Here is a 25,139-nt window from a genome sequence, read left to right as displayed (position 1 = left end):
TGTCCCTCTTTAGATTTGCAAAGCTGGTAGAGACATCCCCAAAAAGATTTGCAGCTGTAATTGCAGAGAAAGGCGGTTCTACAAAGTATTGACTCCGGGGGGCGCTATACAAATGCCCCACACACTTTTCACATATTTATTTGTAAAAAAACTTGAAAACCATTTATCATTTTCCTTCCACTTCACAATTAGGTGTCACTTTGTGTTGGTCTATCACATAAAATCCCAATAAAATACATTTACGTTTTTGGTTGTAACATGACAACATGTGGAAAAGCTCAAGGGGTATGAATACTTTTTCAAGGCACTGTACATAGTCCTCCCACTGTTATTCTTTAAAGTTTTCTAAATCTTAAAATGGACAATAAATAACGTAATTTCTAAGTTCTGGGGAGAGGATGTGGACATGGATCTGATTACAAGCCTTCATAATGTTCTGAGGATTCCGTCTTACAGCTGCAACCCGTAACGAACGTTTATTTTTTGAACAGTTTATATAATAATTTAAAGACAGATATAAACAATACAACAAGAGAGATCACGGGATTAAAGCCGAATTCCAGGCAAGCTTCTGCAGTACACATATGTGGGTGGATTGTGTGCTTCTGTTCGGCCACTTCTATGGTTCCTACAGACAGCCTGACCAGAGGAGTGACACCACCTACTCCGTACGAGGAAAGGAATATAGTGGTGTCACCTCCACACCCCCCTGACTGCTGATTGGACACTGAAGGAGCAGCTTATAGGCCATCAAGTCTTGATGAAAAAAATAAAATAATAAAAATGCCATAAATCTATCTCTTATTTTGTAGACGCTATAGCTTTTGCGCAAACCAATCAATTTAAGCTTATTGCGATTTTTTTTTTTTTTACCAAAAATATATAGAATAGAAAAATCAGCATAAATTGAGGAAACATTTTTTTTTTTTTTTTTTTAAATTGGTATATTTATTATAGCAAAAAGTAAAAAAATATTGTCTTTTTTTTTTTAAACTTGTCGCTCTTCTTTTGTTTATAGCGCAATAAATAAAAACTGCAGAGGTAATCAAATACCACCAAAAGAAAGCTCTATTTGTGGGAAAAAAATTATAACAATTTCATTTGGATACAGTGTTGCATGACCGCGCAATTGTCATTCAAAATGCGGCAGCGCTGAAAACTAAAAGTCGGCCTGGGCAGGAAGGGGGTGAAAATTCCCGGTACTGAAATAGTTAAAGTTGAATTATTACTAAGGAACAAGGTTGGGGACTGTAAGTGAAGCATGCATTTGGGAAGCAAAAATACCGTATATTAGTTTGATGATATTATATTTATTAGATACTACGCTGGTTTATACATACACTTTTCATCATATTTGGCTTATAAATATGGGTGGATGGTTCTCCACCCCGCCCCACTTCTTATGTAAGCCCGACTAATTGTTTGCTTTAATATCTTTTTTAGATATCTAATTTACATCTCCTGATGAGTGGCAATATGAAACGCGTCGACAATATGAAACGCGTCGAGCTCCAAATGCTACAATCATGCTCATTTAATGCAGTTTTATATACTCTGTCCTACTTGTTTTATTATTATATTTGATTAACCTCCCTATGTGCTGTATATCAGCATGAATTAACAAACTGAGAATGATTTTGAATCATGAACCACTGTGCCTTTATGTATAAACCAGCGTAATATCTAATAAATATAATATCATCAAACGAATATATTTTTGCTTTCCAAATGCATGCTTCACTTAACCGCCTTCAGCCCCGGACCATTTGGCTGGCTATAGACCAGAGCACATTTTACGATTCAGCACTGCGTCGCTTTAACTGACAATGGCGCCGTCGTTGCGACGTGGCACCCAAACAAAATTGACGTCTTTTTTTTCCCCCCACAAATAGAGTTTTCTTTTGGTGGTATTTGATCGCCTCTGCGGTTTTTATTTTTTGGTGCTAGAAACAAAAATAGAGCGACAATTTTGAAAAAAAAAAAACATTATTTTTTTACTTTTTGCTATAATAAATATTCCCCAAAAAAACAATTTTCGTTTCTTTCCCTTTTGTGGAAATGGTATGTAAATGTCAATTGTAATAAAAGAAAAAAGCTCAATAAAAGATGAATTATAAAAAAACAAAAAAAACAAAAACAAACATTTTTTTCCTCAGTTTAGGCCGATACGTATTATTCTACATATTTTTGTTAAAAAAAAATTTGCAATAAGTGTATATTGTTTGGTTTGCGCAAAAGTTATAGCGTCTACAAAATAGGGGATAGTTTTACGGCATTTTTATTAATAATTTTTTTTTTTACTAGTAATGGCGGCAATCTGCGATTTTTTTTTTTTATCGTGACTGCGACATTATGGCGGACACATCGGACACTTTTGACACATTTTTGGGACCATTCACATTTATACAGCGATCAATGCTATAAAATTGCACTGATTACTGTAAAAATGACACTGGCAGTGAAGGGGTTAACCATTAGGGGGCTAGGGAAGGGTTAAGTGCTCTTTAAAGGGCCATTTTTTTTCAAATGCCAACATTCTTTTTTTTTTTATTTATTGCATTTTAGTGTAAATATGAGATCTGAGGTCTTTTTGACCTCAGATCTCACATTAAAGAGGTCCTGTCATGCATTGTTTTTTTTTATTACAAGGGATGTTTACATTCCTTGTAATAGGAATAAAAGTGAATTTTTTTTTCAAAGAACAGTGTAAAAATAAAAAATAAAAGGTAAAATAAATAAGAAATTTTTTTTTTAAATTTTTAAACGTGCCCCGTCCCGCCGAGCTCGCGTGCAGAAGCGAATGCATATGTGAGTAGCCCCCGTATTTGAAAACAGTGTTCAAACCACACATGTGAAGTATCGCCGCGATCCGTAGAGCGAGAGCAATAATTCTAGCCCTAGACCTCCTCTGTAACTCAAAACATGTAACCTGTAGAATTTTTTAAAGGTCGCCTATGGAGATTTTTAAGGGTAAAAGTTTGTCGCCATTCCACGAGCGGGCGCAATTTTGAAGCGTGACATGTTGGGTATTAATTTACTCGGTGTAACATTATCTTTCACAATATTAAAAAAATAGTGCTAACTTTACTGTTTTCTTATTTTTTTAATTCAAAAAAGTGTATTTTTTCCAAAAAAAAGTGCGCTTGTAAGGCCGCTGCGCAAATACGTTGTGATATAAAGTATTGCCACGACCGCCATTTTATTCTTTATATATATAACAATTTATAATGTTTGGGGGTTCTAAGTAATTTTCTAGCAAAAAAAAAGTTTTTAACTTGTAAACATCAAATCTCAGAAAGAGGCTCGAAGTTTAATACAAAATAATATTTAATTCCCATGTTTTAACATCTGTGCTCCACGCCGGGTTGGCATGTGGTATTAATCGATGATGTCATTCTGGTGGGATCATAGAGGTTTTATTGGGATACTTTAATAGTTACGTCATTATCATTATGTAATAGGAATCTATTTGTTGCCTCTGAATTCACAGCTGTGTTTAATGTGTATGTAACCCCTAACAATGAACTTCTCTTACTATAAACCTACCACTATAGTAGTCACCGCTACTCCAGTGATCGCCGCTGTGCTCCGGATCCCACGCTGAGCAGCTGCCTTGCTGCAAAGTGAACATGGAGGGGGTGGGGGGGCACTCGCTTGGCACGGCGCTATTTACAGGACGCCTTGTATTTTTCACAATGAATGCAAACGTTCCCTGATTGGATGAGGTGGAGATTGTGACCTAACCACCCCCACCTCTCCACCCTGTCCAATCAGAGAACACCTTGTATTCATTAAGAAAAATTCAAGGTGTTCCATAAATGGTGCCTGTGCCGAGTGAGCAATCCTCTGTATTCACTATGCATCAGGGCAGAATTTAGGGCATGACAAAGGATTCCCAGAGCACTGTGGGTTAGCCTTATAAAACATAGTTGAGCGGTTTGCTTTGCAGCTCCTTTTGTCTGATTGAAGTCTCGGACTGAGCATCTAATAAGGGGCAGAGTCGCTGCTGTGATTGCTAATTAAGTTGAGTAAAAGATAAACAAGAGAAAGTCTTGGACTGAGCATCTGATAAGGGGCGGAGTCAGAGAGCGCCTTGTATTCACTGAGAAAAATACAAGGTGTTCTGTGAATGGCATTCATGCCGAGAGAACCCCCTGTATTCACTATGCAGCAGGGCAGAATTTAGGGCATGACAAAGGATTCCCAGAGCACTGTGGGTTATCCTTATAAAACATAGTTGAGCAGTTTGCTTTGCAGCTCCTTTTTGTCTGATTGAAGTCTCGGACTGAGCATCCAATTAGGGGTGGAGTCACTGCTGTGATTACTAATTAAGTTGAGCAAAACATAAACAAGAGAAAAACTAGAAAGCGCCAACACCTTACGTAGTTAAACCTTTTATGATCAAAGTATTAAACTGGAAGGCAAGTCAAAACCTAACTAAGCTTAAATCTACTCCCACCCCCATTCTAAGCCTATTCTATCTACCCTGTAAAAGGAAAGATGCCTATACTTACCTATTCTGAAGTCACTCCGGTCCGATCGTGTCCCGATGCTGGCTTCAGTCTCGAAGAGCGACAGCTGACAACAGATGCCCCATAGTAAACCTATGTGTGACATAATCACCCAGGCTCTGCAGCTGTTGTTGATCTCTCCTCTACACTGAAGCCGGTGCTGGGACCGGGTAATGCAAAGCCTGCGCGATGACGTCACTTAAGGGATTGCTATGGGGCATCTACTGCCGGCTGTCCCTTCTCTACACTGAAGCCGGTGCTGGGACCCGATCATGCAAAGCCTGTGCGATGATGTCACTCATATGATTACTACGTGGCATCTAATGTAAGCTGCCCCTTCTGTACACTGAAGCTGGTGCTGGGACCCGATCGTGCAAAGCTTGGGCGGTGACATCACTGATAGGATTGCTATGGGGCATCTACTGCCTGCTGTCCCTTCTCTACACTGAAGCCGGTGCCTGAAACCGATCATGCAAAGCCTGTGCGACGACATCGCTCATATGATTACTATGGGGCATCCACTGTTGGCTGTTCCTTCTCTACACTGAAGCTGGCGCTGGGACCCGATCATGCAAAGCCTGCGCAATGACGTCACTCATAGGATTAATATGGGACATCCATGGTTGGCTGTCCCTTCTCTACACTGAAGGCGTTGCCTGAAAGCGATCGTGCAAAGCCTGCGCGATGATGTTACTTATAGGATTACTATGGGGCATCTACTGTTGGCTGTCCCTTCTCTACACTGAAGTTGGTGCTGGCACCCAATCATGCAAAGCCTGAGCGACGATGTCACTCATAGGATTACTATGGGGCATCTAATGTAAGCTGTCCCTTCTCTACACTGAAGCTGGTGCTGGGACCCGATCATGCAAAGCCTGTGCAATGACGTCACTCATAGGTTTACTATGGGGCATCCACTGTTTGCTGTCCCATCTCCACACTGAAGCTGGTGCTGGGACCCAATCATGCAAAGCCTGCGTGATGACGTCACTCATAGGATTACTTTGGGGCATCTACTGCCGGCTGTCCCTTCTCTACACTAATGCCGGTGCCTGGACCCGATCATGCAAAGCCTGCATGATGACATCACTTAAAGGGTTACTATGGGGGAATGCACTGTTAGCTGTCCCTTCTCTACACTAATGCTGGTGCCTGGACCCGATCATGCAAAGTGTGACAGACCTAGCCAAGACAGGGGCTTTTGAAGAGAACTGGGAAACCCAAAGCCTGCACGATGACGTCACTCATAGGATTACTATGGGGCACCCAACGTTGGCTGTCACTTCTCTACACTGAAGCTGGTGCTGAGACCCGATCATGCAAAGCATGGGCGATGATATCACTGATAGGATCACTATGGGGCATCCACGGTAGGCTGTCCCTTCTCTACGCTAATGCCGGTGTCTGGACCCGATCATGCAAAGCCTGTGCAATGACGTCACTCCTAGGATTACTATGGGGTATCCACTGTCGGCTGTCCCTTCTCTACACTGAAGCCGGTGCCTGAATCCGATCATGCAAAGCCTGCGCCATGACGTCACTTATAGGATTACTATGAGGTATCCACTGTCGGCTGTCCCTTCTCTACACTGAAGCCGGTGCTGGGACCCAATCATGCAAAGCCTGCAAAATTTGGGGTTGTTGTGGAAACAAGAATTGGTGATAAAGCATCAGAGGAGACACCTTTTTCCCATAATAACTCTTACAGGAGAAAATTTCCCTTCCGAGGGGTAGATTTCATCTCACTTCCTGTTGTCTCCTTCTGTTTGTAAGTAGGAGTCGTTTGTAGGTCGGATGTTTGTAGCTCGGGGACCGCCTGTATTGGGATTTTGTTTTTTTTACCAAAGATATGTAGCATACATATTGGAATACATTTTGGCCTAAATTTATGAAGACATTTGATTTTTTTTTTACTGGATATGTTTTATAGCAGAAAGTAAAAAAAAAAAAAAAAAAAAAAATGTTTTTTTTTGTTTGTTTATATCACATAAAATTATAAAAAATATGCAGTGGTGATCAAATTTATATATCCAATATATACGGTATATAACATAGTTTATAGGCGCTATAGTTTTCATGCAAAGTAATTAATATACACTTGTTGGGATTTTCTTTTACCAAAGAAATGTAGCAGAATACATTTATGTATTTATGAAGACATTTGATCTTTTTTTTTTTTATTGGATTTTTTTTATAGCAGAAAGTTAAAAAAAAAAAAAAAAAATGTGTTTGTTTATATCACAAAAAAAAAAAAAAAAAACGTAGTTGTGATCAAATTTATATATCCAATATATACGGTATATAACATAGTTTATATGTAGTTTATATGTAGCAGAATACATTTTGGCCTAAATTTATGAAGACATTTGATTTTTTTTTATATTGAATATTTTTTTTAGCAGAAAGTAAAAAAAAAATTTTTTTGGTTTGTTTGTTTTTTTTTTTTTTTGTTTTGATTTTTTTTTTTAATTGGATATGTTTATAGCAGAAAGTAAAAAAAAAAAAAAAATGTTTTTTTTTTGTTTGTTTATATCACATAAAATTATAAAAAATATGCAGTGGTGATCAAATTTATATATCCAATATATACGGTATATAACATAGTTTATAGGCGCTATAGTTTTCATGCAAAGTAATTAATATACACTTGTTGGGATTTTCTTTTACCAAAGAAATGTAGCAGAATACATTTATGTATTTATGAAGACATTTGATCTTTTTTTTTTTTATTGGATTTTTTTTATAGCAGAAAGTTAAAAAAAAAAAAAAAAAATGTGTTTGTTTATATCACAAAAAAAAAAAAAAAAAAACGTAGTTGTGATCAAATTTATATATCCAATATATACGGTATATAACATAGTTTATATGTAGTTTATATGTAGCAGAATACATTTTGGCCTAAATTTATGAAGACATTTGATTTTTTTTTATATTGAATATTTTTTTTAGCAGAAAGTAAAAAAAAAATTTTTTTGGTTTGTTTTTTTTTTTTTTTTTTTTTTGTTTTGATTTTTTTTTTAATTGGATATGTTTATAGCAGAAAGTAAAAAAAAAAAAAGTTTTTTTTTTTTTTTTTGTGTTTTGATTTTTTTTTAATTTAATATCCAATATATACGGTATATAACATTTAGTTTATAGATGTTATAATTTTCACACAAAGCAATCAATATACGCTTGTTAGGATTCTCTTTTACCAAAGAAATGTAGCAGAATACAGTTTGGCCTAAATTTGTGAAGACATTTGATTTTTTTTAAAGCAGAAAGTAAAAAATATTGTTTTTTTTTTCATTTATATAAAAAAAAATCATAATAATAATAATAAAAAAAAAAAAAAAAAAACACGTTGGTGAATAAATACCACCAAAAGAAAGCTCTGTTTGTGTGAAAAAAATGCTGCCCACTTTGTTTGGGTACAACGTTGCACGTCTGCGCAACTGTCAGTTAAAGTAGTGCAGTGCTGAATAGCAAAAAAAATGGCCTGGTCATAAAGTGGGTAAAACCTTCCAGAGCTGAAGTGGTTAATAAAATAAAGTGCCTTAAACTCAGCCCCATGCCGTTGAAGTTGTGGAACCGCTGACCTCGTGCCCAGTGATGTCCGGTGGTTACTGGGCAGGAAGTTCGAATCTCTCGCTGCAGGCTGACGGGAGGCAAACAATTCAGCTTCACCCCGGGCTCAGCTGGAGATCAGAGCCTGCTGGTACCGGGATCATAAACTGGGCCGCTGGGCCACAGAGCTGGCAACCACCGGGCATCACTGGCCACGATGTGATTGGTTCTACGACTTTAGCCAGACGGAGCTGCGTTCAAGGCTCTTCAAGTTTATGAAACGTGAGTGCAACCATTGTTGGTTTTAATACGGTGATCATTATTATTATTATCATTATTATTATTATTATATATTATTATGTGCGTGGTGTGCGCTTTTCTGTTTCTTCTCTTTCGTCTTTAGTCCTCTAAACAGCACGAAACTGCATCAATGTAACTATGTTAAAAAAAAAAAAATGGTATCTGCAAATCAAAAACGAAAAAAAAAGTTTTTGGAAGCTTTTGCTACATCACTCGCCTTCTATTCCCCCGCAGTAATTCCTTTATTCCACTAGATGTCGCCCATTTTCTGGCCTTTATACATGCAGTCAGCCCAGGCTGTCATGGACCCGCCCCCTGACGGTGCGTCACCGCGCAAGCCAGGGCTGGAAGGATTTTAAGGGCTCATTTGCACCACTGTGCGTTTTTGCATGGGTTTGCCTTTTCAGTTCAATTTATTTTCTTGACTAAGTTGCATCTGCACCCATTTTATACATGTTTGCTGTGCGTTTGCATGTGCCCATACACATTTGCAAGTGGGTTCAATTGCATCAGAGTAACTATGTATATATATAAATAATAGGTACCTGGAATTCGAAAACGAAAAAAGCTTTAGAAGCTTTTGTTACATCACTCACCTTCAATCTCCCGCAGTAATTCCTTTTATCCACTAGATGTCGCCCATCTTCTGGCCTCTATTTAACCCAGGCTGTCATGGACCCGCCCTCTGTCAGTGGGTCAGCACACAAGCCAGGACTGGAAGGATTTTAAGGGCTCATTTGCACCACTTTTTGTTTTTTGCATGAGTTCGGTGCGTTTTTCCAGTTCAATTTATTTTCTTGACTAAATTGCATCTGCACCCATTTTATACATGTTTGTTTTGTGGTGCGTTTGCATGTGCCCATGTGCATTTGCAAGTGGGTTCAATTGCATTAGTGTACATATATATATATATATATATATATATATATATATATATATATATGTGAAAAATAAATAAATAGGTATCTGGAATTCAAAAACGAAAAAAGCTTTGGAAGCTTTTGCTACATTACTCACCTTCAACACCTCCCCCCCCCCCGCAGTAATTCCTTTATTCCACTAGATGTCACCCATCTTCTGGCCTCTATTTAGTCCAGGCTGTGTGTTTGCATGCGCCCATGCGCGTTTGCAAGTGCGTTCAATTGCGTCAGTGTAACTATGCACAAAAATAAATTAAATATAGTTACCTGGAATTCAAAAGATTAAAAAGCTTTGGAAGCTTTTGCTACAAAGGTCACCTTCAATACCCCCCCCGCAGTAATTCCTTTTTTCCACTAGATGTCGCCCATCTTCTGGTCTTTCCACATGCAGTCAGCCCAGGCTGTCATGGACCCGCCCCCCTGTCGCAAGCAAGGGCTGGGGCAAACTTTAAGGGCTCATTTGAATAAGAGGGGGTTCTGGAATTTGCGATCCTGATTGTAAGGGGCAGAACTAGAAAATACGACTTTAAAATACTCTCCTCATTTATGTGAACCTTTACGCGCCTATGTACACATGCGCGTAAAATCTACATTTTTTTTTTGTCCGCAGCTAAACGCAGCGCTATTTTCCATATGTAGGCACAGCTGTGTGTATGGGCTCGTTCATTACTGTAGTGCTGCGTTTTAGGTGCGTACAAAACGATCTGCTGTGCTTATCTAAACCTGTTTTTTTTTTTTTTCTGCCCGTGTCAATGAGTTAAAAAAGATAGCGAAACAGACATGAACAAACAGTTTGCAAAATAAACATATAATAAATATATAAAAAAAAACAAAAAAAGAGAGACAAAAGTTTATTTTTAGCAGACAGCAGAAAACATTGCGAAATCTCTGTTTGCAGCCAAAGTTACACAATGCACGTTTTTCGAGGAGTCAGCAGCCCGGGTCGTTCACTCGCTCGGTACATGTTTATGGATGGTTTGCAGTGTATTTATAAGACCCCCCCCACAGTAGAAGTACACATACATTTGTTCTGTGTGACGGGGCAAGAAAAACAAATGTTATTAGACTTTTTCCTGTGCTGGATGAATGTTTCTATAACAATGTAAAACACCATATTTGGCCACTAGGTGGTGCTCAGTATGAAAAGAGAGTGCCATCTAGTGACCAAACATGGTATTTTCTGTTGTAAATCAATTAAATACATTCGTCCAGCACAGGAAAATGGTGCATGCAATACCTTGGCTGCAGTGCAGGTCCTTTTGGCCGGTGCGTTGGGGTGCCATTCAGAATAAATGGCACTGCATCAAAACGCAATGGTTTCAATGTCCTTTATGGAAGCGGTGGAAGAATGTGTCACTATGATGTACTGAAGAGAACCTCTTGTCTCATTGTTACCGATCAACATTTTTTTAAGGAAAAACTGAAACTCTATTGGATACGTTACATAACAGTAAAGCTGAATTTTAGAGTGATCTGGACGTGTATAGCGGGGGGCGTGTACAGCGCACAATCTGGACGTGGATAGCGAGTGATCTGGACGTGTATAGTGAGTGATCTGGACGTGTATAGTGAGTGATCTGGACGTGTATAGTGAGTGATCTGGACGTGTATAGTGAGTGATCTGGACGTGTATATTGAGTGATCTGGACGTGTATAGCGAGTGATCTGGACGTGTATAGCGAGTGATCTGGACGTGTATAGTGAGTGTTCTGGACGTGTATAGTGAGTGTTCTGGACGTGTATAGTGAGTGATATAGACGTGTATAGTGAGTGATTTGGACGTGTATAGCGAGTGATCTGGACGTGTATAGTGAGTGATCTGGACGTGTATAGTGAGTGATCTGGACGTGTATAGTGAGTGTTCTGGACGTGTATAGTGAGTGATCTGGACGTGTATAGCGAGTGATCTGGACGTGTATAGTGAGTGATCTGGACGTGTATAGTGAGTGATCTGGACGTGTATAGTGAGTGATCTGGACGTGTATAGTGAGTGATCTGGACGTGTATAGCGAGTGATCTGGACGTGTATAGTGAGTGATCTGGACGTGTATAGTGAGTGATCTGGACGTGTATAGTGAGTGATCTGGACGTGTATAGCGAGTGATCTGGACGTGTATAGTGAGTGATCTGGACGTGTATAGTGAGTGATCTGGACGTGTATAGCGAGTGATCTGGACGTGTATAGTGAGTGATCTGGACGTGTATAGTGAGTGATCTGGATGTGTATAGTGAGTGATCTGGACGTGTATAGTGAGTGATCTGGACGTGTATAGTAGAGTTCCCCTCCTCCTATCCTCACTATATGGGGTGCACACAGTGCTGTCATTCCTGGCCTCTTCTAAAGAAAACCCTGCAGGTATCTGGACCAAGTTTAAAGAGAAACATATGAGAACATCGCCCGGGGGGAGGTGGGGGCTCCACCCTTATCAGAGATGCCGGGAAATTATCAGCGTTTGCCTGATCTTCCAACGAAAAGTATTTTCAGTAACAGGAAAGGAGATCAGAGCACAACAATGAGGAAGAAAAAGTTATGAAAACGTAACAAGTTACCAGAGAAAAGAGATCTAAAAAATATCAGGATATCACAATGGGGGTATAATCTGGACGTGTATAGTGAGTGATCTGGACGTGTATAGTGAGTGATCTGGACGTGTATAGCGAGTGATCTGGACGTGTATAGCGAGTGATCTGGACGTGTATAGTGAGTGATCTGGACGTGTATAGCGAGTGATCTGGACGTGTATAGTGAGTGATCTGGACGTGTATAGTGAGTGATCTGGACGTGTATAGCGAGTGATCTGAACGTGTATAGTGAGTGATCTGGACGTGTATAGCGAGTGATATAGACGTGTATAGTGAGTGATCTGGACGTGTATAGTGAGTGATCTGGACGTGTATAGTGAGTGATCTGGACGTGTATAGCGAGTGATATAGACGTGTATAGTGAGTGATCTGGACGTGTATAGTGAGTGATCTGGACGTGTATAGTGAGTGATCTGGACGTGTATAGCGAGTGATATAGACGTGTATAGTGAGTGATCTGGACGTGTATAGTGAGTGATCTGGACGTGTATAGTGAGTGATCTGGACGTGTATAGCGAGTGATATAGACGTGTATAGTGAGTGATCTGGACGTGTATAGTGAGTGATCTGGACGTGTATAGTGAGTGATCTGGACGTGTATAGCGAGTGATATAGACGTGTATAGTGAGTGATCTGGACGTGTATAGTGAGTGATCTGGACGTGTATAGTGAGTGATCTGGACGTGTATAGCGAGTGATATAGACGTGTATAGTGAGTGATCTGGACGTGTATAGTGAGTGATCTGGACGTGTATAGCGAGTGATATAGACGTGTATAGTGAGTGATCTGGACGTGTATAGTGAGTGATCTGGACGTGTATAGTGAGTGATCTGGACGTGTATAGCGAGTGATATAGACGTGTATAGTGAGTGATCTGGACGTGTATAGTGAGTGATCTGGACGTGTATAGTGAGTGATCTGGACGTGTATAGTGAGTGATATAGACGTGTATAGTGAGTGATCTGGACGTGTATAGTGAGTGATCTGGATGTGTATAGTGAGTGATCTGGACGTGTATAGTGAGTGATCTGGACGTGTATAGTGAGCGATCTGGACATGCATAGTGAGCGATCTGGACGTGCATAGTGAGCGATCTGGACGTGCATAGTGAGCAATCTCTACGTGTATAGTAGCATTCCCCTCCTCCCAGTGGCGTAGGGAGGGGGGGTGACCGGGGTTAAAGGCCCTGAGTGGGCCCCCAAAAAACCCCAGATTTCATATTGCTTTACCATAATTATTACCCCCGGGTCCCAAGGCCTGGGGTTGACCAGGAACTCGGGGCTATAAAGGGCCAGACTGGCCTACCGGGATGGCGGGAGATTTCCTGGTAGGCCGCTTGCCCTGCGGCCGCTTTGCAGGGCCGATCCTGGAGGTGCAGGGCTTCCTCCGAAGGGAGGGGGGGCTAGCACCGCCGGAATACACAGAGCGGAATCTCCCGCTTACCCGGCTCTGGGAAGTCCCGCCTCCTTTGGACCAGCTCTTATGATGCATGTCACACTGGTCTAATGCCAGGACGTGTGACATCATCATAGGAGCCGTAACTTAGTGTGACAGTGCGGCCACGCCGGGTAAGCAGGAGATCCCGCTCTGTGTAAACTGGCGGCTCTCCTCTCCCCATGCACTAGCAAGGCTGTGCTGATGGGCACTGATCAGGCTGCAGTGATGGGCACACGTAAGGCTGAGCTGATGGGCACTGGCAAGGCTGCACTGATGGGCACTGGGAAGGCTGTATTGATAGGCACTGCTGAGGCTGAGCTGATGGGCACTGATCAGGCTGCATTGATGGGCACTTATGAGGCTGCATTGATGGGCACTGGTGAGGCTGAGCTGATGGTCACTGGTGAGGCTGCATTGATGGGTATTGGTGAGGCCACGTTGATAGTCAATGATCAGGCTGCATTGATGGGCACTGGTGAGGCTGCATTGATGGGGATTGGTGAGGTTGCATTGATGGGTACTGGTAAGGCCGCGTTGATGGGCACTGATCAGGCTGCATTGATGGGCACTGGTGAGGCTGCATTAATGAGGATTGGTGAGGCTGCATTGATGAGTACTAATCAGGCTGCATTGATGGGGATTGGTGAGGTTGCATTGATGGGCACTGGTGAGACTGCATTGATGGGCACTGATCAGGCTGCACTAATGGGCACTGGTGACGCTGCATTGATGAGGATTGGTGAGGCTGCATTGATGGGCACTGATCAGGCTGCATTAATGGGGATTGGTGAGGCTGCATTGATGGGCACTGGTGAGGCTGCATTGATGGGCACTGGTGAGATTGCATTGATGGGAAATGGGCACTGGTGAGGCTACATTGATGGGGATTGGTGAGGCCACGTTAATGGGCAATGATCAGGCTGCATTGATGGGCACTGGTGAGGCTGCATTGATGGGGATTGGTGAGGCTGCATTGATGGGCACTGGTGAGGCCGCGTTGATGGGCAATGATCAGGCTGCATTGATGGGCACTGGTGAGGCTGCATCGATGGGGATTGGTGAGGTTGCATTGATGGGCACTGGTGAAGCCGCGTTGATGGGCACTGATCAGGCTGCATTGGTGGGCACTGGTGAGGCTGCATTGATGAGGATTGGTGAGGTTGCATTGATGAGCACTAATCAGGCTGCATTGATGGGGATTGGTGAGGCTGCATTGATGGGCACTGGTAAGCCTGCATTGATGGGCACTGGTGAGACTGCATTGATGGGCACTGATCAGGCTGCACTAATGGGCACTGGTGATGTTGCATTGATGAGTATTGGTGAGGTTTTATTGATGGGCACTGATCAGGCTGCATTGATGGGGATTGGTGAGGCTGCATTGATGGGCACTGGTGAGGCTGCATTGATGGGCACTGGTGGGATTGCATTGATGGGAAATGGACACTGGTCAGGCTACATTGATGGGGATTGGTGAGGCCACGTTGATGGGCAATGATCAGGCTGCATTGATGGGCACTGGTGAGGCTGCATTGATGGGGATTGGTGAGGCTGCATTGATGGGCACTGGTGAGGCCGCATTGATGGGCAATGATCAGGCTGCATTGATGGGCACTGGTGAGGCTGCATTGATGGGGATTGGTGAGGCTGCATTGATGGGCACTGGTAAGGCTGCATTGATGGGCACTGGTGAGACTGCATTGATGGGCACTGATCAGGCTGCACTAATGGGCACTGGTAACGCTGTATTGATGAGGATTGGTGAGGCTGTATTGATGGGCACTGATCAGGCTGCATTGATGGGGATTGGTGAGGCTGCATTGATGGGGATTGGTGAGGCTGCATTGATGGGCACTGATCAGGCCGCATTGATGGGAACTGATCAGGCTGCATTGATGAGCACTGGTGAGGCTGCATTGATGGGCACTGATCAGGCTGCATTGATGGGGATTGGTGAGGCTGCATTGATGGGGATTGGTGAGGCTGCATTGATGGGGATTGGTGAAGCTGCATTGATGGGCACTGATCAGGCTGCATTGATGGGCACTGGTGAGGCCGCATTGATGGGCACTGATCAGGCTGCATTAATGGGCACTGGTGAGGCTGCATTGATGAGGATTGGTGAGGCTGCATTGATGGGCACTGATCAGGCTGCATTGATGGGGATTGGTGAGGCTGCATTGATGGGCACTGGTGAGGCTGCATTGATAGGCACTGGTGAGGCTGCATTGATAGGCACTGGTGAGCCTGCATTGATGGGCTCTGATCAGGCTGCACTGATGGGCACTGGTGAGGCTGCATTGATGGGGATTGGTGAGGCTGCATTGACTTGCACTGGTGAGGCTATATTGATGGGCACTGGTAAGGCTGCATTGATGGGTATTGGTGAGGCTGCGTTGATGGGAACTGATCAGGGTGCATTGATGGGCACTGGTGAGGGTGCCTTGATGGGCACTGGTGAGGCTGCATTGATGGGTATTGGTGAGGCCGCGTTGATGGGCACTGGTGAGGCTGCATTGATGGTCACTGATCAGGCTGCACTGATGGGCACTGGTGAGGCTGCATTGATGGGGATTGGTGAGGCTGCATTGATGGGCACTGGTGAGGCCGTGTTGACAGGCACTGATCAGGCTGCATTGATGGGCACCAGTGAGGCTGCATTGATGGGCACTGGTGAGGCTGCATTGATGGGCACTGATCAGGCTGCATTGATGGGCACTGGTGAGGCTGCATTGATGGGGATTGGTGAGGCTGCATTGATGGACACTGGTGAGGCTGCATTGATGGGCACTGATGAGACTGCATTAATGGGTATTGGTGAGGCCGCATGATGGGCACTGATCAGGCTGCATTGATGGGCACTGGTGAGGCTGCCTTGATGGGCACTGGTGAGGCTGCATTAATGGGCACTGATCAGGCTGCACTGATGGGCACTGGTGAGGCTGCATTGATGGGGATTGGTGAGGCTGCATTGATGGACACTGGTGAGGCCACATTGATGGGCACTGATCAGGCTGCATTGATGGGCACTGGTGAGGCTGCATTGATGGGCACTGGTGCAGCTGCATTAAAGGGCACTGATCAGGCTGCACTGATGGGCACTGGTGAGGCTGCATTGATGGGGATTGGTCAGGCTACATTGATGGGCACTGGTGAGGCTGCATTGATGGGTATTGGTGAGGCTGCGTTGATAATCAATGATCAGACTGCATTGATAGGCACTGGTGAGGCTGCATTGATGGGCACTGGTGAGGCTGCGTTGATAGGCACTGGTGAGGCTGCATTGATAGGCACTGGTGAGGCTGCATTGATGGGCACTGGTGAGGCTGCGTTGATAGGCACTGGTGAGGCTGCATTGATAGGCACTGGTGAGGCTGCATTGATGGGCACTGGTGAGGCTGCGTTGATGGGCACTGGTGAGGCTGCATTGATAGGCATTAGTGAGGCTGCATTGATAGGTACTGGTGAGGCTGCATTGATGGGCACTGGTGAGGCTGCATTGATAGGCACTGGTGAGGCTGCATTGATGGGCACTGGTGAGGCTGCGTTGATGGGCGCTGATCAGGCTGCATTGATGAGGATTGGTGAGGCTTCATAGATGGGCACTGGTGAGATAGGTAGCAAGTAAAAATAACCCCCATAATGCCTGGACTTTTCCCCACCTAGCAACAGCCCTGCCTCCTCCTATCCTAACTGTAGGGGGTGCACACAGCGCTGTCAGGCCTCTTCTAATGGAAATCCTGCAGGTATCTGGAAGATGTTTAAAGAAAAACATAAAAGAACATCACCCGGGGGGGGGGGGGGGTCTCCACACTTATCAGAGATGCCGGGAAAATCTCAGTGTTTGCCTGAACTTCAACAGAAAAGTATTTTCAGTAACAGGAAAGGAGATCAGAGCACAACAATGAGGAAGAAAAAGCTGATGAAAATATAACACCTTACCAGAGAAGAGATGTCCAACACTCCATCGATACCGGCAAAATATAATGGAGACTATTAATAATGTGCTCCAAATTAAACTATCACTGGATCCTGGATTGTGTCTGTTAAATATAATAGAGGAATCTAATATATCGGAAAATGTGTTACAATAGTGAGAAGTTTGTTCCAGGCATGGAAACTAATAGCGCAGAAATAGATATCCATATATATCCACCCACAGTGGAAGAATAGAGAACCCGAATAAAAGAGGTAGTATTGAAAGAGAAATTCATTTTCCTACATAGAGGATGCCTAGAGAAATTCAAGGCTATTTGGAAAGGCTGGTTAGAGACCGTGGGTCCTGAACTGTGAGAAACTTTAAGGCATGGGATGGGAGATTATCTAGGGGGACCGGAGTTGGGAGATTATCTGGGGGGACCGGGGTTGGGAGATTATCTGGGGGGACCGGGATTGGGAGAATATCTGGGGGGACCGGGGTTGGGAGATTATCTAGGGGGACCGGGGTTGGGAGATTATCTGGGGGGACTGGGGTTGGGAGATCATCTGGGGGGACCGGGATTGGGAGATTATCTGGGGGGACCGGGGTTGGGAGATTATCCGGGGGGACCGGGATTGGGAGAATATTTGGGGGGACCGGGGTTTGGAGATTATCTGGGGGGGGCTGGGGTTGGGAGATTATCTTGGGGGACTGGGGTTGGGAGATTATCTAGGGGGGACTGGGGTTGGGAGATCATCTGGGGGGACCGGGATTGGGAGATTATCTGGGGGGATCAGAGTTGGGAGACTATCTGGGGGGGGGCTGGGGTTGGGAGATTATCTAGGGGGACCGGAAGATTATCTGGGGGGGGCAGGGGTTGGGAGATTATCTAGGGGGGACCGGGGTTGGAAGAATATCTGGGGGGACCGGGGTTGGGAGATTATCTAGGGGAACCGGGAGATTATCTGTGGGGGGGCAGGGGTTGGGAGATTATCTAGGGGGGACCGGGGTTGGAAGATTATCTGGTGGGACCGGGGTTGGGAGATTATCTGAGGGGACAGAGGTTGGGAGATTATCTGGGGGGGACTGGGGTTGGGAGATTATCTGGGGGGACCGGGGTTGGGAGATTATCTGGGGGGGACTGGGGTTGGGAGATTATCTGGGGGGGACTGGGGTTGGGAGATTATCTAGGGGGGACGGGGGTTGGGAGATTATCTGGGGGGACTGGGGTTGGGAGATTATCTGGGGGGACCGGGGTTGGGAGATTATCTGAGGGGACAGAGGTTGGGAGATTATCTGGGGGGGACTGGGGTTGGGAGATTATCTGGGGGGACCAGGGGTTGGGAGATTATCTGGGGGGGACTGGGGTTGGGAGATTATCTGGGGGGGACTGGGGTTGGGAGATTATCTAGGGGGGACGGGGGTTGGGAGATTATCTGGGGGGACCGGGGTTGGGAGATTATCTGGGGGGGACTGGGGTTGGGAGATTATCTGGGGGGGACTGGGGTTGGGAGATTATCTAGGGGGGACGGGGGTTGGGAGATTATCTGGGGGGACTGGGGTTGGGAGATTATCTGGGGGGACCGGGGTTGGGAGATTATCTGAGGGGACAGAGGTTGGGAGATTATCTGGGGGGGACTGGGGTTGGGAGATTATCTGGGGGGACCGGGGTTGGGAGATTATCTGGGGGGACTGGGGTTGGGAGATTATCTGGGGGGACCGGGGATGGGAGATTATCTGGGGGGGACTGGGGTTGGGAGATTGTCTGGGGGGACCGGGGTTGGGAGATTATCTGGGGGGACCGGGATTGGGAGATTATCTGGGGGGACCAGAGTTGGGAGACTATTTGGGGGGGGCTGGGGTTGGGAGATTATCTAGGGGGAGCGGGAGATTATCTGGGGGGGGGGCAGGGGTTGGGAGATTATCTAGGGGGACCGGGGTTGGGAGATTTTCTGGGGGGGGCTGGGGTTGGGAGATTATCTGGGGCCTGGGGTTGGGAGATTATCTGGGGGGGCTGGAGTTGGGAGATTATCTGGGGGGACCGGGGTTGGGACATTATCTGGGGGGGGCTGGGGTTGGGAGAATATCTGGGGGTACCACAGTGCGGGTATATCAGGATATCGGAGTGTGGGTGTAGCAGGATATTACAGGGTCCCTTAAAAGCCTACCCTGAAAAAAACCTTAAGTAGAACTAAAGGTATTTTTTTTCCATTTTGGAGATCACAGTGCGGGTATATCAGGATATCACAGTGCGGGTATATCAGGATATCACAGTGCGGGTATATCAGGATATCACAGTGCGGGTATATCAGGATATCACAGTGCGGGTATATCAGGATATCACAGTGTTGGTATATCAGGATATCACAGTGCGGGTATATCAGGATATCACAGTGTTGGTATATCAGGATATCACAATGCGGGTATATGAGGATATTGCAGTGTGGGTGTAGCAGAATATTATAGGGTCCCCCCCACGATGAAAAAACACAGAAAAAATCCTTAAAGTAGAAGTAAAGGCAATTTTTTCCCATGTTGGAGAGGGTATGGGAGGGTTATAACCTCTGTGGGAGGTTTTTTTTGACAGCTGTGTCCCATTTGGGAGATTTGCCTTCACTTCCTGTCTTATATCCACTACAGGAAGTGAAATAAAATACCTCCAAAGTAAGCTGCATTCAAACTTTAGCGTTACACAAATGCATGTAAAAGCGCAATATTGTGTGTGTCTACAAATCACGCGAAAAACTACCGCCATACTTGCGTTGCCATTTAATATTAATAGCAGCCCAAATGCAGCAAAGAAACACACACTTGTTTTGTGAAAAGATGTGTAACAAAAACAGCAGGGGTTCTAATCCCTCTTCACTCTATCCAATAAAAGAAAAAAGTTTTGTCATTCGTTACACTTTCATTTTCCCTCCCCCACTGACTCCAACGAATTTCGCCAAAATGGCGCCAATTCGCTGAAAACTCTTACTGCCAAAAAGATCCCATGTAAGTTGTTTGCGGGACCAATGCAACTTTGTGTCGATAGAACATTATTTCCAAGAATTTCAGATTTTTTAAATGATTATTTTAATGGCAAATGAGCAAAAAAAAAAAAAAAAAAAAATCCCCAGTTTCGCAAATGATTATTTTATATAAATAGCGCTAATCTACTTACATAGTATCAGTTCTGTCTGCCATTTAAATTTTGTGATGCCCCGAATTTCATTGGAAAACACTTGTTGGGGTGTCGATCTGATGGGTCACCATGGTTCCTCCCCCCCTAATCCTGGAAGAGGTCCTAATGCTCCCTCAGACTTTGGCTAGAGTTCCCCTTTAAGTGTACAGTAGACTGTCAATGTGGTAGATTGTTGTCAGCGTGTGGGCAGCGGAGGAAGGAACGTCACTCTGTAATTCCTCTGTTTCCGGGAGATGAAAAGAGTCAGCAGAATAAATGGGAAACAAAACAAAACAAAAAAAAAAAAAAGAAGAAATTCTGCTCATTGTCACTTTTTGGCAGAGGCTGCATTATGTGACAGTGTGACTGCTGTCACTTCTCGGGGACTGGTAGGACCAAGCACCCTGCTGGCCTTGTGGCACTTTATTCTGATAATGCAACCTGTGAGTCCCAGGATTGTCTGAGCTCAGGATTGTCCCATCTGACCATACCGACCAGGACTGTGCCTGGGACTACTACAGACACTGGTAAGAGTTCAACTTTATGGGGCTGCCTGTCCATCTTCTAGACCAGAACCCCTCTGTCCTTTTTCCTCTACCGCTATCCCTCTGCCTTTGTTCCAGAACCCCTTTGTTTAAGTTCTAGACCAGAGCCCCTCTGTTCCTGATCCTCTACCACCACCATCCTGTCCTTCTTCTGGGCCCAGACCTCTATGTCCCTCTTCAGACCAAAACCCCTTTGTTCCAATTCTAGAACAGAATCCCTCTGCCTCTATTTCTCTACCATGATTCTTCTGTCCTTCTTCTGGACCTGATACAATAACCTCTGTTCCTCTCCTAGACCCAATCCCCTCTGTGTCTCTTTTGGATCCAATCCCCTCTGTTCTTCTAGATGCAAGTCCTTCTTCTGGACCTGATTCCCTATTTCTCTCTTCTCAATCCAGTCCTTCCTGTTCTGCTAAATGCAAGCCCTTCTGTTCTTCTGGACCTTGTCCCTTTTGTTCATCCTCTGGACTTCATCCCTTCTGTCCTTCTGGACCTCATCCCCTCTGTCCCTTTTCTGGACCTCACCCCTTCCGTCCTTCTTCTGGACCTCATCCCCTCTGTCCCTTTTCTGGACCTCACCCCTTCCATCCTTCTTCTGGACCTCATTCCCTCTGTCCCTTTTCTGGACCTCATACCTTCCGCCATTCTTCTGGACCTCATCCCCACTGTGCCTTTTCTGGACCTCATACCTTCCGTCCTTCTTCTGGACCTCATCCCCACTGTGCCTTTTCTGGACCTCGTCTTTTCTGTCCTTCTTCTGGACCCCATCCCCACTGTCCCTTTTCTGGACTTCATCCCTTCCATTCTTCTTCTGGACCTCATCCCCTCTGTCCCTTTTCTGGACCTCACCCCTTCCATCCTTCTTCTGGACCTCATCCCCACTGTCCCTTTTCTGGACCTCACCCCTTCCGTCCTTCTTCTGGACCTCATTCTCTCTGTCCCTTTTCTGGACCTCATCCCTTCCGTCCTTCTTCTGGACCTCATCCCCACTGTCCCTTTTCTGGACCTCGTCCCTTCTGTCCTTCTTCTGGACCCCATCCCCTCTGTCCCTTTTCTGGATCTCATCCCTTCTGTACTTCTTCTGGACCTCATCCCCACAGTCCCTTTTCTGGACCTCGTCCCTTCTGTCCTTCTTCTGGACCTCATCCCTTCCATCCTTCTTCTGGACCTCATCCCCTCTGTCCATTTTCTGGATCTCATAGTTACAGAGTAGTTACATAGTAGGTGAGGTTGAAAAAAGACACAAGTCCATCAAGTCCAACCTATCTGTATATGTGAGTATTACATTATATATCCCTGTATGTTGCGGTCGTTCAGGTGCTTATCTAATAGTTTTTTGAAGCTATCAATGCTCCCCGCTGAGACCACCGCCTGTGGAAGGGAATTCCACATCCTTGCCGCTCTTACACTAAAGAACCCTCTACGCAGTCTAAGGTTAAACCTCTTTTCTTCTAACCTTAATGAGTGGCCACATGTCTTATTAAACTCTCTTCCACAGAAAAGTTCTACCCCTATTGTGGGGTCACCAGTATGGTATTTATACATTGAAATCATATCCCCTCTCAAGCGTCTCTTCTCCAGAGAGAATAAGTTCAGAGCTCGCAACCTTTCCTCATAACTAAGATCCTCCAGACCCTTTATTAGCTTTGTTGTCCTTCTTTGTACTCGCTCCATTTCCAGTACATCCTTCCTGAGGACTTGTGCCCAGAACTGGACGGCATACTCCAGGTGAGGCCGGACCAGAGTCTTGTAGAGCGGGAGAATTATCGTTTTATCTCTGGAGTTGATCTCCTTTTTAATGCCAATATTCTGTTTGACTTGTTAGCAGCAGCTTGGCGTTGCATGCCATTGCTGAGCCTATCATCTACCAGGACCCCCAGATCCTTTTCCATCCTAGATTCCCCCCAGAGGTTCTCCCCCCAGTGTATAGATTGCATTAATATTTTTGCCACCCAAATGCATTATTTTACATTTTTCTACATTGAACCTCATTTGCCATGTAGTTGCCCACCCCATTCATTTATTCAGATCTTCTTGCAAGGTTTCCACATCCTGTGGAGAAGTTATTGCCCTGCTTAGCTTAGTATCGTCTGCAAATACAGAGATTGAACTGTTTATCCCATCCTCCAGGTCGTTTATGAACAAATTAAACAGGATTGTTCCCAGCACAGAACCCTGGGGGACCCCACTACCCACCCCGACCTTTACGAGTATTCCCCATTTATCACCACCCTCTGAACTCGCCCTTGTAGCCAGTTTTCAATCCATGTACTCACCCTATGGTCCATGCCAACGGACCCTATTTTGTACAGTAAACGTTTATGGGGAACTGTGTCAAATGCTTTTGCAAAATCCAGATACACCACGTCTACGGGCCTTCCTTTATCTAGATGGCAACTCACCTCCTCATAGAAGGTTAGTAGATTGGTTTGGCAAGAACGATTCTTCATGAATCCATGCTGATTACTGCTAATGATACCGTTCTTATTACTAAAATCTTGTATATAGTCCCTTATCATCCCCTCCAAGAGTTTACATACTATTGATGTTAGGCTAACTGGTCTGTAATTCCCAGGGATGTATTTTGGGCCCTTTTTTTAAATATTGGTGCTACATTGGCTTTTCTCCAATCAGCTGGTACCATTCCAGTCAGTAGACTGTCAGTAAAAATTAGGAACAATGGTCTGGCAACTACTTGACTGAGTTTCCTAAGTACCCTCGGGTGCAAGCCATTACACGTCCCTTCCGTCCTTCTGGAACTGATCCCCTCTGTCGATTTTCTGAACCTCATCCCTTCCATCCTACTTCTTGAACTGATCCCCTCTGTCCTCCTTCTGGACTCGATCGCCTCTGTCCCTTCTCTGGACCCAATGCTCTCTATCCCTCTTCTGGATTCAATACCTTCTGTTCCACTTTTGGACCCAATCTCTCTTGTCCCTAATCTGGATCTGAACCCCTCTGTTCCTCTTCTTAACCTAGTCCTCTCTTTTGAATCCAGTAACTTCTTTCCCTATTCCGGACTCAATCCCTTCTACCTTGCTTTTGGACCTGATCCACTCTGTCCCTTCTCTGGATCTGATCCCCTCTGTCCCTCTTCAGTATCTGATCCCCTCTGTCCCTCTTCAGTATCTGATCTCCTCTGTCCCTCTTCAGTATCTGATCTCCTCTGTCCCTCTTCAGTATCTGATCTCCTTTGTCCCTCTTCAGTATCTGATCTCCTCTGTCCCTCTTCAGTATCTGATCTCCTTTGTCCCTCTTCAGGATCTGATCTCCTCTGTCCCTCTTCAGGATCTGATCTCCTCTGTCCCTCTTCAGTATCTGATCTCCTCTGTCCCTCTTCAGTATCTGATCTCCTCTGTCCCTTCTCTGGATCTGATCCCCTCTGTCCCTTCTCTGGATCTGATCCCCTCTGTCCCTTCTCTGGATCTGATCCCCTCTGTCCCTCTTCAGTATCTGATCTCCTCTGTCCCTCTTCAGTATCTGATCTCCTCTGTCCCTCTTCAGTATCTGATCTCCTCTGTCCCTCTTCAGTATCTGATCTCCTCTGTCCCTCTTCAGTATCTGATCTCTTTTGTCCCTCTTCAGTATCTGATCTCCTTTGTCCCTCTTCAGTACCTGATCTCCTTTGTCCCTCTTCTGGATCTGATCTCCTCTGTCCCTCTTCAGTATCTGATCTCCTCTGTCCCTCTTCAGTATCTGATCTCCTCTGTCCCTCTTCAGTATCTGATCTCCTTTGTCCCTCTTCTGGATCTGATCTCCTCTGTCCCTCTTCTGGATCTGATCTCCTCTGTCCCTCTTCAGTATCTGATCTCCTTTGTCCCTCTTCTGGATCTGATCTCCTCTGTCCCTCTTCTGGATCTGATCTCCTTTGTCCCTCTTCAGTATCTGATCTCCTCTGTCCCTCTTCAGTATCTGATCTCCTTTGTCCCTCTTCTGGATCTGATCTCCTCTGTCCCTCTTCTGGATCTGATCTCCTTTGTCCCTCTTCAGTATCTGATCTCCTCTGTCCCTCTTCTGGATCTGATCTCCTCTGTCATCTTCTGGATCTGATCTCCTCTGTCCCTCTTCTGGATCTGATCTCCTCTGTCCCTCTTCTGGATCTGATCTCCTCTGTCCCTCTTCTGGATCTGATCTCCTCTGTCCCTCTTCAGTATCTGATCTCCTCTGTCCCTCTTCAGTATCTGATCTCCTCTGTCCATCTTCTGGATCTGATC

General features: G+C 44.9%; 1 protein-coding gene across 4 annotated transcripts in view; it reads left to right on the top strand.

Moving 5' to 3' along the window:
• Window positions 1–25,139, top strand: part of SLCO2B1 (solute carrier organic anion transporter family member 2B1) — a 151,961-nt gene that overhangs the window by 4,685 nt on the left and 122,137 nt on the right. Inside the window, exon 1 of one of the 4 annotated variants that reach the window (XM_073612567.1) lies at window positions 8,184–8,339. The exons of 2 other annotated variants lie outside the window; for them this stretch is intronic. The gene's annotated coding sequence lies outside the window, so the exon portion shown is untranslated. Of the gene's footprint in view, window positions 1–8,183; window positions 8,340–20,190; window positions 20,908–25,139 lie in introns of those variants that run through there. One more of the 4 variants, XM_073612566.1, reaches the window with a different exon arrangement.

The sequence above is a fragment of the Aquarana catesbeiana genome, linkage group LG02 (genome assembly GCF_042186555.1).
Source record: "Aquarana catesbeiana isolate 2022-GZ linkage group LG02, ASM4218655v1, whole genome shotgun sequence".
In the NCBI taxonomy this organism is placed as follows: Eukaryota; Metazoa; Chordata; class Amphibia; order Anura; family Ranidae; genus Aquarana; species Aquarana catesbeiana.
The sequence above is the reverse complement of the archived record's forward strand: the minus strand, read 5'-3'. Positions and strand labels throughout refer to the sequence as shown.